Consider the following 14754-nt stretch of genomic DNA (forward strand, 5'->3'; position numbering starts at 1 on the left):
TCTATCAGGACATATTGACAACTTGAGAGATGAATGCAGGCCTGTGCAAAAGGAAAGCTTGACTTGCATTGCTTTGATGGAAAGCAGGACAAGGTTGAGTTTACATTCTTATTACCACTGTTAGACATACCGATCGATACAGGCTGCCTCTGCCCTGTCAGCATGGAGCAGTGAAGACACGTAGGTGTTATTTCCAGTCTTTTCATCTGTACAACTGTGTGGAGATGGCCAGCTAATACCCTGTGCAGCAAAGGGCAAAGGACTTAAAAATCCAAAGATTTAAAAATAAATTCAATAAATAAAAATTATAAAATGGTGGCAGGGAAAAATACTTATGGCCAGATGGGATACTGCTGTTTCTACTTAGCATTCTCCAGTGCTTGCAAAGGTAGTCACAGTAGCCTGCAGCCACACTCACTGGAGTGGCTATGCTTATAAATTATGAATTAAGAGTCCTTTTATTTTGATAGATATGAGCAAAATAGCTCCAAGGTTTTACAACATCTCCACAATTACATAAAGTCAAGACACATTTTAATTATAGCCAGCTTAGTTTTGTGATGAATCTTATCAAAAGAGTCACCAGTTTTGTTCCATGAAAGCGGAGCAGTCACCCTTCTGCTGTTCTTCAACTTACAAAACTTAGTTTCTACAATACTAAGGTATTTGTGTTCCAGTTCACTTAATGAAGTCATTATGTTGAAGCAAATATCCTTTATTATTCCTTCTGTACCTACAAGTGGATGAATAATTGGTGCCTAGATATTCTTTGAATGAAACATGCTCAATTTTATCTGTAGCCAGCAGCAAAGTACGCAGCTACAAAGAACCCAACTATTTGTTGTTGGATTTGGGTCAGATAAGATACATTATTATAGTAAGCTCCCGGTAGCACTAGCTGTTAAGGTTATGTCAGGAATGTCATTGTAACTTCCAGTTTCTTTCATGCAGATAACCTTCTGAAACATTCTCCCTCTCTGGTGATATTTTCCTACTTTGTGTCAGCCCAGAGGCAAACTTCAGCCAAAACCATTCGGCCATTTCACCTAACAGGAAGATTAAGTTTCACCTTGTCATAGCACCCCTAGTAAATATGAAGGCCCAGTTCTGTTCTTGCAGCACCTGCTGAATGGATCTTTCAGGCTAGCCCTCCCAGATCATGCTGCACCTGCCCTCTCACGGCTGGCACTCACCGACACACACACCGCAGGAGGACCGGCTTCCTCTGCCTGCAGCAGACGATGTGGTGCCCTCAAGGAGCCAGTCATGGGCACAGAACATGAAGAGCTGAGAAGTCACTTTGCAGAGCTTGGTTCAGGCATTTCTGACAAGAAACCTCCTGTGACTCCGGTAATATCTCCTTAATATTTTAAATATTTTAAACTGTGCTTCTGGAAACTTGCCCTGGAGTCCTGATCCACCCTGTGGATCTTGCCAGCCGAGGAGGGGCCTTCCTAAAGCTGGGTCCATAGCCCTAGTCCCCAGCCCTCACCAGGGCATCACGACTGCCCAAGACCAACTGCATTTCTGGGGCTCCAGCTTTGCCTCGGAAGCCTCAGATGCTCCCACTCATTCATCTCAGAGGCATGCAACAGCACCACTCATGGTTTTCCTTGGTGCCATGTAACACCACCACCTAACAGCAGATAGAAGGATGAACAGCCTTCCTTGATCACAGCTCTTCAGCTCACTGAGGCTTACACGACCTTTGAGAAGATGTGCAATGAAGGAAAAGACAACTTAACTGAGAACACACTGCTGTGGAAAATGAAATCCCAAAGTATGCTGCTCACTGTTTAGCAAAATATGTCTTAATTTATAACCTGTTTATCTTGTTGAATTTGCTTCTGATAGGGGGAAAAATATAAATAAATAAACAAAAGCCATTTTTTACAGTTCTATTTCCATCATTAATTTTCTTGTGGAAGCCTCAACAATGAGAAAGCCCAATTTTGTTTGGAAGGTTGGCAATTCTGGAAGGGTAACAACAGACAACCTCAGTAGGAGGGAGTGACGAGCAGGCTGAGGCCAACAGGTAGCACACCATTTTAAAGATAGGGGAATTGCTTTTTGAGGCTCTTAAATTCATATGGTTACTCCATTGCAATGCAAACTGCAAAGTGGCTACCTAATTTCAAGAATACATATTGTAGATTGATGCAGACAGCATGCTACAAATCTGACAGGCAGAGCAAGCAAACACTCATGACTGAGAAGTACCATTTTGCTTTATCTGTACAGAATGGCAAAAGACATACATCTGCACAACTAAGACTCCCATATCTTATTTAGATTCAGGATACAAATGGGATTATTTTCTATCTGGGATAGGTTCTCTGTCTGCAACTACTGACACTGATGAAAAAGTCATTGTAATGGGGAAGAATGTTACAATTTCTAATGCACAGAATTTTTTTAAATGTCAAGGACTTTTTATAACTCTATTTAAAAACCTCAAGCTGTGTTAGGATACAAATCATTCTTGGAAACTATGTTTGGACATCAGCATGATATATGATAGTTTATTATGTTGTAAGAACCATTTAAGAGAGACACTCAAATAATAAATTGTAAATTAATATCTCTGCTAATGAGATCTCCAGTTTAAAGGAAAACAAACAAACAAACAAGCAATGAAAAACTCTTTAGTAGATGAAACAGATAGGAATTCAATAGGCCCCAATGTTCCCACTTTTCATTCTATAACAACAAAGTTTGGGTGTCCAAGAAAGTAAAACCTAACAGTGCTGTCCTTACCAAGACAATCCAGTAATTAGTAAGTAAAGACACATTGTGCCTTTAAAATCAGGTTGAATTCAGCCTCTCACAGGGATAATGGTTATATTTACAGATCAAAAGAAAGGTTTAAGTGACCATAAGTGTGAAGACGACAAATCATAAAGCCTGAGGGCAAGACATGGGGCAGGGGTCTCTTCCCCACTGCAGTCTTTGTACTATGGGCCTGAAGGTGGCACATGGGATACAAGGGGATGAAACACCTATACTCAGTCAGGTCTCTTCCATGTCTGTAATTTCCCAGCTGACTTCTTACAACTGGAGCCAGAGTGCGAGCCCACACTGTGCATCAGCATGGGGATGACAAGTTCAGGCTCAAGTCTCCAGTTGATGTGTGATTCCCAAAAGTAGGTGTCAATGTCACCCACCATAGCACATTTTTTCTTTTGAAGACTATGGGAAGATTATGAAATGTCTGATGCATACCTTTTCAAAATGGGGCTGTAGGATTAAACTGAAACATTGGCTGATGCTGCTTTATGTCTATCTAAACAGAGAGAAATACCTGAGAAATTTTACTAGTGACAGATAACATATTAGAAACTCATAATATTGAAGCACCCGTGAAACGAAGTCTGACATCAAAATAACTTCCATTCTCAACCTCTCATAAAATCAATTTGACAAAGAATTTTCAATGTTGGTCTCAAACAAAAAGTGTGAAGCACCCCACAGCCATTTGTATTTCCCTATATATACTTTGACTAGGAAGGTTATGGATGCACATCTCAAAGGTAGTTGATACTTTCAAAAATCAAAAACAACAACAAACTACAATACAGAGTTTCTGGCATTATTTAAATAGCAAACTGATTAACTACCAGTAGAGCACTGTTTATTTCAGCCAGCATACTTAAAGTGCATTTAAATTAAAAAAAAAAAAAAAAAAAAAAAAAAAAAAAAAAAAAAAGTCAGCCAAAAAGGACACATGAAACTTCTAAGTTCAAAAATTCCTAACCACTGAGTAGATCACCTTCAAATCTGACTTCGTCTCTCACTCTTCATTACCATAAGCTTCACATATCGAAAAAGAAAGTGTTTTTTTAAATGTAAGTTTTAATACATTTTTACTATTAAAATATGCCATATGTAATGTGGGATATGCAGCTTAGCCACATTACATTTAGAACAGCCTAACCTTCTAAAATATTCTGATTTTTGAGTGCTTGATATTACAGTGCTAGCACTGCATTAATGTAGCATTTTGAAGCCCATACTGTTTGTATTTATTATTAAATTTCTAGAAGCGGGTCTGTACTCCTTTAGAAGTGTGAAGAAGTATTCTATATATACCCCAATACTCCTGCTAGGCCTTTGCTTTTCAAAGACTGACTGCAAAACCAAAAGAGGCGTGATGCTTCTTTACAAGCCTGACAGGGAGTCTGTTCAATATTTATGACCTTCAGATGTAAAAATGCTCTTTATCAGCTCCTGTTTTGCATTCTATTCAGCTGAAGTCACACCATAGGTCAGCTAAAAAAGACTATCACTTGTGCAAGATAAATGAGCAGCTATCAGTATATAGGAAAGACTAAGTACCACTGCATGTGGTACTTAGGTGGATAAGGTATAGGATTTGATTTTACAGGAACAAAGTCTTTTCCAAATGACTAATATGAAGTAATTTCATTTTTTCCCTTTGTTTGTATTGACAGTTCTTTGCCCAAATATCTACTATAGTACAGAAGAGACAATGTATTTCAGCTGTGTAATTTTTGATGACAATAATAGTTATGAGTTTTAGTGTTGCATTTAAGACTCCATCTTGGTCCACACATCAGCCACTTATGCTTCCTTTTGCTGGTGACCCTACTTCAGTAGGCCTTTGCATACATACCTCCAAAATTTGTGCATAACACTTTTTAGATGAAAACACCAAGCCTGCTGTTGTCCCAGCTGCCCTGCTGCAGGTTGGGAAGCATGGCACAGCTCGTGTAGACACTGGTAACAAAGGCCTGTGGACATGTTACCTTTTCACAGGCATGGTGCTAAGCCTCATGGGATCCACTTTCTGTTGGAACAATCTTTCTTTAATGTACTACATTGGTTTGAATCCCTAGCAGGCAAAATCATAGAAAGGTCCACTCCTGAGGCAACCCAAGGTTTATAAAGATGACTTCTGGCTATTTTCCTGAATAGCACACTAATTATGTAGAAAGTGTTAACAAAGGTTCTGTTGTTAATCAAGTAACACTTTAAGAAACCTTTTCAAAATGGATTTTTTTGCCTGCCTATTTTGTTTGAAATTGCCTTTGCTATCTGCCCAGAAAATTAATACACAAAAGATTGGTGTCACTGGGTCAGCTTTCCAGTGGTATGAAAGCTGCCCAATGCTAGTCCAGCAGCAAAGAGGCACCATAGAGTGGCTGAACACTTTAAAGCAGCTCTGGCAGAAGTGCAGAATCAGTCTCATGTTTTTTCAGCAACATGTTTAATTATATGAACGGCCGGATATAAAAAGTATAAAAAAACAAAATGTGGAAATACTTTCTAGTCCATAAGAAAGCAGGAGATACTGGTCTCCACAGGTTCTGCTCAGCAAGTTTGAAAAGGTGATCCTTCTATTTTCAGTTAAAGGGAACTATTTCCCACAGAGTTAGGAGATAAATTACTGTATGCATTAATTATAGAGCATGCTGGGGCCTCTCAAGAAATACAAGCTTAAATACTGGGACTGAGTGCCGGGTCTAAGTGGATGCTACCATCTTTTTTTTTTTTTTTTTTTTTTTTTTGCCACATATATATTATCTAATAGCACTCCTAAGGATTTCAGATCTATTCCCGAGTCTTCTCAAATCACAGGTCAAGTGAGTGGAATGATTTTACAGTTTAAGAGCTGGCCATAGGGAAATCAATGCAGCCCTTTTTCAGCAGGGAACATTTGTCATAAGTTTTTTGCTAACAGTGAAGAGCTCCACTGTACATGTGCAGCCTCATACAGATAAAAAGAGAGGACAGCACAGCTCAAAATGCAGTACTATGCTAGGAAAAATTTTAAATGTCTCAGGAAAACCCTGGCTTAGCAAATCTCTCTGTTAATTGAAAATGAAAATTCAGATTATTACCTCATCATCACTCTAGTTATTTTTTTAAACAAGATAAATCTGCTCCAGGTCTCAGCATAAAATGAAGTATCTGTCATCTTTTTATTCATCACACATTTTTTTCACAAGGCATATTCAATCATTTATTTCAAGCCTTAATCATTTGAGGCTATAAAATTGATTCAAAATAGAGGTCAGTGTACAGGTATATTCTGACTTCTCCCATGGAATGCTAATGCATTTAGCTGCACAGAATTTTCCATGGTAGATTTTGACTTTGAGCAAAGGCTAAACACAGCATTCCTGACCAAGCTAGTGCTAGGCATCCACAGGTAAATCACAGCCCCAGTGTATAGCTGAGGTTTAAGCTCAGAAGCTTGAAGAAAAGTTCGCTTCAGGAGGTTTATTTAGTACCAACCAGCATAAATAGCAGTTGTTTAAAATCTGCCATGGCAGTATAAGCTTTGTAGACTGAAAAAGCCTTAAGCAAAAAAAGGTTTCTAAAGGAGCCTCTGTTTATTTTCTCTAATAGCATGCTAATTATGCTGAAAATTGGTATGCTGAATGTCTTGGTGCACTCTATTTCTCTCTCTAAAAAGCATTGTATTTCTTTCACTTCACTGTTTTCAGTACTGGTAGCAGAGAAATTTTCCAGTAATGAACCCAAACAAACCCACAGTCTCTGTGGAGACATTAAGCTTTTCACTGGGGTGGGCTCCATTGCCGTAGCCACAGCAGCTTGCACCATGCCTCTACAGGCACAGCATACAGAAGGTGACAAAATTCTCAATTTGGCCTTTGCTTTCAATCTCAAGAGGTAATGCAGCATGCTCCTGCCTGAAGCCAGCTGCCTGCTCTCACTGCATCCCTGTTTCCCCCTTTGTAGATTTACAGGCATCCCCCTGCGGTGCTGCCCCAGGAATTTCCAGGACACACATAGATATGCTGACCTGGCCACGAGTCAGCTTTGCTATTCCATTATCTCCTCTACTGCTGTGAAGTTCTGAAGCCTTAACAAAGGCAAGGTGTGATGGAAGAGGTACTACTACCTGATAAAGCAGTATCCGACAGCGGCAGACAGGTAGCCAAGCTTTTACACAGCCAAATCCTGTGTTTTAAATGCACTGATACAAACATAAAACCCCAAAGACTCTCTCTCTCACACACACACATATACACATACATGGTCAGCAGTACTTCAGGCATGGCTGAGATCCCATGATCACAGAACCAGAGTGAAATCTGAGTGAGCGAATTATAGATGAACTTTCAAACCAGTCAGCAGCTTTTCTGCATCCTGGCATTTGTCCCTCAAGACTGCTTCAGCTAGTACCTTAGGAGTTCCACAACAAGTTTTCTTTTCTTTCTTGACCTTGATACCTGTGATTTCCCTTCAATTATCCTGTGACCTGTTCTTTCCTTACCTTTGGAATATCCTCATAATCCTTTTCTGTTAGTTTTAATACTACTAAACATCTAGCTACACTAAGGCATTTTGGAAGTCAGCAGCAAAAGTGCATTAAACATTCAATATTTTCCATATCATCCATTATTTGCTGCCTCTTAAGTAACAGACATATATTTCCCCAAGTCTTTCCCCTGCTTCTAGTGAAATTATTCTCTTTGATTCATGATCAATATATTACAGCTGAGAACATTTAGACAACACCAGTCCTGAAAGAACTGTACTTTCATCTTTGAAACTTTGCTTGATTTGCAAGCATTAGATAAGATTACCTAACATGCTTTTACTTTAAGAGCAGACTAAAAAATGTAGACTAAACTGTAGAAGTCCGAATGGCTGAAGCTAAGATACCAGACCCTAGGACTACTCTCAAATCTTGTAAACAAGCAATCATTTCCATGGAGTTGTGCGCAGTTGTGTAAACATAGGTTTTACTTCAGTTTATCCTCTTACTACTCTAGGTTGTGCCTTTTCCCTGGGGATGTCAGTTTGCTGTAACTGGACTTTGTATAGTAGTAAACATGTTTTCAGTGTCATTATTCATTATTCATTCAACCAGCACTGTATTGCTGTTCCCCTCTTCTTTTAGCAATGACCCATAACATCACACAAATAAAGAAAATTTCATGTATGACAGTGACAAAAATACTTTTCATCAAACTAGGCAATAGTAGTCAGAACAAGGACATGTACACTACTGATGAAGGCCTTGACAAGAAGTGTAGAGCCAGATTGTTTGCACTGACTTTTACCTGCTTACATTTTCACGCTTTAGGATGGCAGTTATGTATGATATGTATACTAATGCATGGTCTTTGAGAAATATGAGTGCTCAACAACACAACTGTATTTCCTTAAGTAAGCACGCTTGGTTACAATTTTTCCTCATATGCTTATTCTTGAAAGGTAATTTCTACCTGATTTTACTACCTTTGCACAAAGAAAATGAATGACATCATGAAAGACTCTGATTTTCAATGCAGACAGAAATCACCTGCATCATTTTTAGTAGGTAAGAACAGCAGCTGATAGAGAGAGGTGTTTTTGAAGCATATGCTTACACCTGGTTTATATATTTTAGTGTAGCAGTACTGGCCTGGGGAGAAGGAGAAAACAAATTCAAACATACATACAGTACAGATTATTCATGATTCTTCTTTTATATATATATGTACACATGTGAGGAAAGATATATAGATATCTGCAATTCATCATCATTGCTTTCATATTCAGTAGTACAGGTACATTAGTGATTATCCTAGGACAAATAGAAAGAGACTTTGGCTCCAGATTGCTAAAACACATAGAAAGGAAAAGAAAAAAAAATTGGCTATGCTTATTGCTTTTCTAAAAAGTAACCTAACGGGATAGAAACCAAGAATTACAGTACTGTGCTTGACTTACCTTTTTTAGTCTGACTGGTTTGTAATAAACATTTAGGCAAGACAGAAACAGTTCCCTTTGCCTCTCAGTTCACTTTGAACTCACTAGACTAGTTGTACACCACCACCACCATGCTAACACAAACAGAGACATCATCTGGTGCAAGTACGCAGAGCACACACTTGTCAGTGTTTATGATTACAGAAATCAAGCTGCTTTCAAGTCACATTCAAAAATGTTGAAAGTGTGCATCTTTTGATAGTCTGCCATCAGTGTATAGATATATAACCAGTATGGCTACAGCACATCATAAAATTTTATTTCCTGTAGATTTGTCTGCCACAGAACATTTACTTGCTGTCAAAAAGGTAAAAAATATGCTAACAGCCCTGGGTTTCCTCTACACATACTGAAATTGCTGAAACCATCCCCACGGCTACTGTTTTTCTCTTCTTGCAAAATTTGATGTACACTGCTTTTGAGGTATGGGGAAAAATCTATCTTTGGAACTGGATTATTTTCATATTGGTATCTGGGGAACAGCAACTTCTGGAGGTATGATTTAATTTGGGCTCGTCAGTGATACTCAGGCAAGAGCCTACCACATGGCACTGCATGTCCTGGTTTTATTGCAAAGTCTTCGCAGGAGTGACGTTTCTGCAGTTTGTTAGATCCGTGTATTGTTCCAGCAGATAGAAATGCAGAGTGGGACCACTGCCAGCTCAGTTGTTTCACTGCTGCCAAATGTACAGGTGCTAAAAAGACTCTCTGGTGCTATCTCACAAAGCAAGTGTTTTCCCTTCTGTGCCTTTGTTGCAGGGCTCTTGGTACAACACCAGAACTCTACAAAGAAGTGGGTGAGCAGGCTGCCAAGAGGTAAACTTAGAGACTGATCCTGTGCAACCAGTGCTTGTTTCAACAGGGAAAAAGCAGTTCCTGATGCCTGCAGGAGCTTTGATGAAGTTCCCCAATGTCATCAAGTTAGCTAAAAGCTTTTTATGGCCATTTTGTTAATAACAGACTCCCTCCTACATTTGGGTTTTCCTTCCTAACATGAAAAAGCACAGGTATGATCCCATATCACCGTGGACAAGCACAAGTCTGTTGATTTACTGCTTTTACTCTGACCGCACCCTGGAGAAGTTAAAACAACTAATTTTGCCCTCACCTTCAGGTGGCCAAATTCAGGCCTGCAGCAGGGCACAATCCCTGCACTCAGCACACGTTCAGCTGGCCTATGTTGGCCTGGAGGTAGGCTGGGGGCTTTCCAGCACCCAGGGCAGAGCTGCTCTTGCCTGACTCCAGGTGCTGTCAGGAGCCTGAGGAAATTCTTCCTAATGCTCACCAGCTCCGCTGGGCAGACACGAGCCCAGACCTGAACCAACTGCTAAGTGCAGGGCTGAGTAGAGGTGGCCCTGGGAGCTGCCAAGACCTCGTGCCCAGAAGGCCATGCCAGCCAAGTCATTTCAGTTTGACTACGTTCCCTTTTTCTGTCAATGTTTCAAAGGCCCCAAACTCCTTTTCTTACATATTCCAGATAAATTTAAATGTTTATTTTTAATATATTGATTTCCAGGTATATTTAAAAACAAACAAAACAAACAAAAACAAACAAACAAAAACAAACAAAAAACCCAACAACAACAACAAAAAACAACCAACCAACCAAACAATAAAACAACACACACACAAAATTCAACAGAGAAAGCTACTGTAGGACACATCCAGTCATATGCTGACCACTTATAAGGTGTCAGAAGGGTGACAGTGACATAACCTTGTCACCCTAAGAATGGAAGATGCCCGCAGCTTTCTAAAGCATGTTCCTGAGGCTAAACGTTCTGAAAGGAAAAGTCTCATCTGAGCTCTATTTTAATTCACAAGTAAAAGACAGCAATTAATGGAGTTATCTGCATAAAGAAGAAAGATTTTAAAATACTTACAGCTGTGTAAGTACAGCTGTAGTAGAACAGATTCAGCACAGGTTTGGGAGAGCAGAGACGTGGTGCTGTTCTGACCCATGCCATTACATTGCCGCGGGCTCTTGGGTAAGGCATCACTTGCTGGCGCTTTGTTTCCTCTCCCTCTCCCACTCCCGACCAAGCTGCAGTCTGTGTGGGGCACGATATACCTTCAGTACGATGTTGCATAACACCTAGGATGACTCCCCCCATAGGATCTCTGAGTGCATCTGTAAAAATGCCTAAAATATCTTTCTCCCCCTCATCCTCTCTGGTATTTTTCCCCATAGGAAAAGCACTTGCTCCACGTGAAGACACAGAGCTTGGTAAGCATGCCTGGCTCCCAGAGCACCCCTTCGGGACCTCTGCTCTCACCCATCTGGCTCAGCAGATTGCTGAACCTTTAACAGTAACAGCTTTCTTCCACTCTGTGTGGCATAAAATTATTGGGAGAAGACCACCTAAACACATTTAGTGCTTGTCAGTGGGGGCCAAAATCTCAATGCTAAATTCTCCTTCTATCCCATACCACACAGTAAATGAGGCCTGACAGGAAAAGGTTTTCCTTCTCTAGATGTCACACATACAGAGGAAATCCCCAGTTCCAAAAAGCCTGAACAGACTAAGATCTCAAAAATACTTCCTAACTGAAAAATCAGGAATAATTGCTTGGAAAATTTATAAGGATTTTGTTGATTGTTTCAAATAATGCTTAATATTCAGCATTTAAAATGTTAATAGTGACATTAGTTTATATTTTTCAATGAAAGCTACTCTAAAATTAAACCTCTTCGTACAGTTTCATTTAGAAAATAAGATAATTATATATATATAAATGATTAAAAATGACTTCTTATAGCAATCCCAAGTATACTGTTATCTGAAGAAAAAGAATGAGTTTTAGTGAATTGGCAGCTTCTGACATATTTTTTTTTTCCTAAAATATTACAAAACAATTATAATCCAGTAATAGCAATAACAATTCTGAACTCCATTTGTGTGTCTTTGCTTTCTCCCACATCTGTGAATGCTCCCAAGATTACAGAAAGAACAGAAAGTCAATTTTCAGCATTTGAAAAAAAACTCATGTTGTGGAGATAATGATGCATTCTTGTGTGTATGCACACAAATACCCCCCTGCCACACACACACACACACACTGAACACAGTTGATTAAAAAAAATCATCCAACCAATAATTTTCAAATGAAAAATGAGGAGTCTGAAATAGACATTACCACAAAAGACTTCCATTGGAAGAGTTTTCCCTAATATGAATTAAAATGTTCATATCTCAGTCTTGTTAGTGCTTGGAACAACTCAATTCTACCTCAAAGCTTTGTGCATTTCCCACTAAACAACTATAAATTCTTAGCACTGATGGGGGCTGAGGGCCTGAGCCAGGCTCACTTTGGCAAAAATGTGAAAATCAAGTTATTTCATTTTTTTCTGAAGAGCCCAGACATGTTTCCCCATGGAAGCTGGCAAGGGCTTTCCAAGGAGCTCTCAATGCCTTCAGGCTTCAAACTGGAGCAGAGCTTGGGCCATAGCAGCTCTCTTTGGACTACTATTTCAGCAAAAATCTGAGCTTTGCATCAGAATAATGTTGGTACAAACACAGCAGTGATTTGAGCCTTGTGTGTTATTTGTTGCATTATTTTATTTACAATGGCTTTAGATGTCTTCTGTCAATACCACACAATATCCACATTCAGTCTGGTGCTCTCCTCATTGTAAGTACATACCTAATTCTTGCTATAACGTCTGGTTTAAACTCAGACCTTGCAAAGCTGCATCTGAGCTGAAACCAATCTCTGTATCTGGGGGTTTGCTGCTAGTCAAAATATTTCTATTTTTATTGTCATTGTATCTTTTTACAAATTCCCAAGTACACACAGAATAAATACCTCTAACTCCCTGTAGAGGTTTTGAGTACAATAGACATTTATGACAAGTAAATTGCTGAGGAAACATTTACAATGCATATAATTTTCATGTTAAATCAGACCTTCAAAATAGATTTTTTTTTTTTTTCTTTAAGAGTTTCACGATTTTTACAGCAAAAGCTTGAGGAAAGAGTGTTTCCCTTCTGAGAAATAAAGCAATAAGGTAATTGCAGGGCTGCAGTGAACCATTTGGCAAAAGCTGCTCACCATCTTTGAGATTATCCCTATGGTAGATATTACTTTTTCTCATAAACTTTAAAGCAGCCATTAGATGAATAATAAGGAATAAGCCTGGAAAAATACCTATATTTTGCCATGAAGCCAAAAGAATATTGGTATGTTACTGCTTTATTCTCAAGAGCTAATGGAAAGACAGAATAAAAGACTACCTGAAAAAGAAAATCATCAGATCGTGTTTAGTGTGAATACAAGATGAGTCTTAACCTGAACAGCAACTAAGAATGGCAGACACTTTTAGGGAATCAATCTATTGCATTTTTTAAAAATGTGATATCCTCTCATTTTTCTAGCTAGCAAGTTATGAGTCCAAAGAAAAGAAAAATTCAAAGTTAGGGATAGCAGAATCATCTAACTGCGTTGGTACTTCTCAAGTATTTCCCCCGAGTTTTCATTTGATGCAAGACCAGACGGCTAGAAATCTGGATGACCATGGGCAACAGTGAGCAGGCAGACGTACTGTCTAAATTATACAATAATGGGAGCTGCATTTCATGAACTAGGAAATTAAAAATAAACAAACAGTTATTAGCACTGGAAAGTGTGGATTTCACGCTTTCCAGCAGTGTGTAACATGTGCTGCCAGCTCCAGGAATTTGTGAGATCATGCTATATAAAGTAACTGGTTGCTCTTTCCAGGCCAAAGCAGGGCAGTGAAATTTATTAGCAGACAAGCCAGAAATGCTGTCAACACCTACCCTGTTTTTAGCCACTCTGCTGTAATATGGTAATCATAAATATTAAGATATGTATCAAATACAGATGCAAAATATTTAAGATGCCTATTCTACAGAGTTCAAATGTTTCACTGACATGTGTGTTGACACACCTGAAGGCTGGAGGTAGAGCTACAGAGATCGTGAATATTTATGAACACCTGCTTTTTATTATGAGAAGTAAATCCCATCGCATCTTTAATTTGGATTTGCAACCCCAGTGACATTTCTAAATATGACATTGAACACACTTTCCTAAGAAATCTTTTTATAAAATAGGATACCTGAAATATTAATCAATATATACCCACTCCAGCTAAGAAAGTAAGTGTAGATCTAAATCAGTCTTTAGTGTAATAAACTCATAACTGAATTTAGCTTTCTATGTGAAATAGCAGCTCTGGTGTCACAAAGATTGAATGTTAACTGTGATCTTCACTGTGGGTTATGTGGCAAAACGGGCTGACTTTTCAAAGCCTTTGAGCTGCAAGCAGTTCCATGAAACAGTTTACTCAATGCTGTGTGTTACTAAAGGCTCACCGATGAAAACACCAAAAGATTTCTCCTTCCTCATGTTCAATAGCCTGATCATAAACAACATTTCATAAATCACATTTCTGACATACCGATGCAAGGAATTTTTTGTCAGATTCAGACTGTAATTTTTGCAGTGCTGTAGGATTTATTTGAATTACTTTGCGTGCATTTGAACCAATATATTTTAATCTCAATATTTCATACATCAGTTATGTTGGCTCTGTGGCTGTTGCCAGCTCTGCACCAATTTTATAAATCCAGTAAATTATAGTCACATTTTGGGTTTCAGTCTAGGCTTGAAGACATCCTATATGAAACTGGAATATGTTGTAAAGCAGGACATGGATTTACATGACACCAGGTATTAATCACAGATTATGGCAAGTATGGGCTACTGTGAGCTACAGTTACATTTCAGAGAGCTCTCAACAGTAGCTTTGTTAGTTAGCAATGTTTTGCATTTATTCCTTAAAATAATGTGAAAAAAAAAAAAAAAAAAAAAAGACAGTAGAAGGAAATAACTAGTGGGATTTCTAGTGGAACTGTAGAACACCAGCCTAGCCTGTGATTGCTTTCACAACCTCTTTAACCATTTCTAGTAGTTACATTGACAAGAAAATTGTATGCCTTTGCACTGAGTACATAATAGCAGACATGAGCAAAGGTGCCT

The 14754-nt window shown here is 38.8% G+C and overlaps 1 protein-coding gene across 7 annotated transcripts in view; it reads right to left on the reverse strand.

Annotated features, from left to right (window-relative positions):
* The window catches only part of LOC311441012 (uncharacterized protein), a 383622-nt gene that overhangs the window by 66397 nt on the left and 302471 nt on the right, over positions 1–14754 (reverse strand). Inside the window, exon 1 of one of the 7 annotated variants that reach the window (XR_014695714.1) lies at positions 1194–1461. The exons of the other annotated variants lie outside the window; for them this stretch is intronic. The gene's annotated coding sequence lies outside the window, so the exon portion shown is untranslated. Of the gene's footprint in view, positions 1–1193; positions 1462–14754 lie in introns of those variants that run through there. 7 annotated transcript variants of the gene reach the window in all.

Source organism: Aythya ferina, assembly GCF_964211825.1.
Source record: "Aythya ferina genome assembly, chromosome: 8".
In the NCBI taxonomy this organism is placed as follows: domain Eukaryota; kingdom Metazoa; phylum Chordata; class Aves; order Anseriformes; family Anatidae; genus Aythya; species Aythya ferina.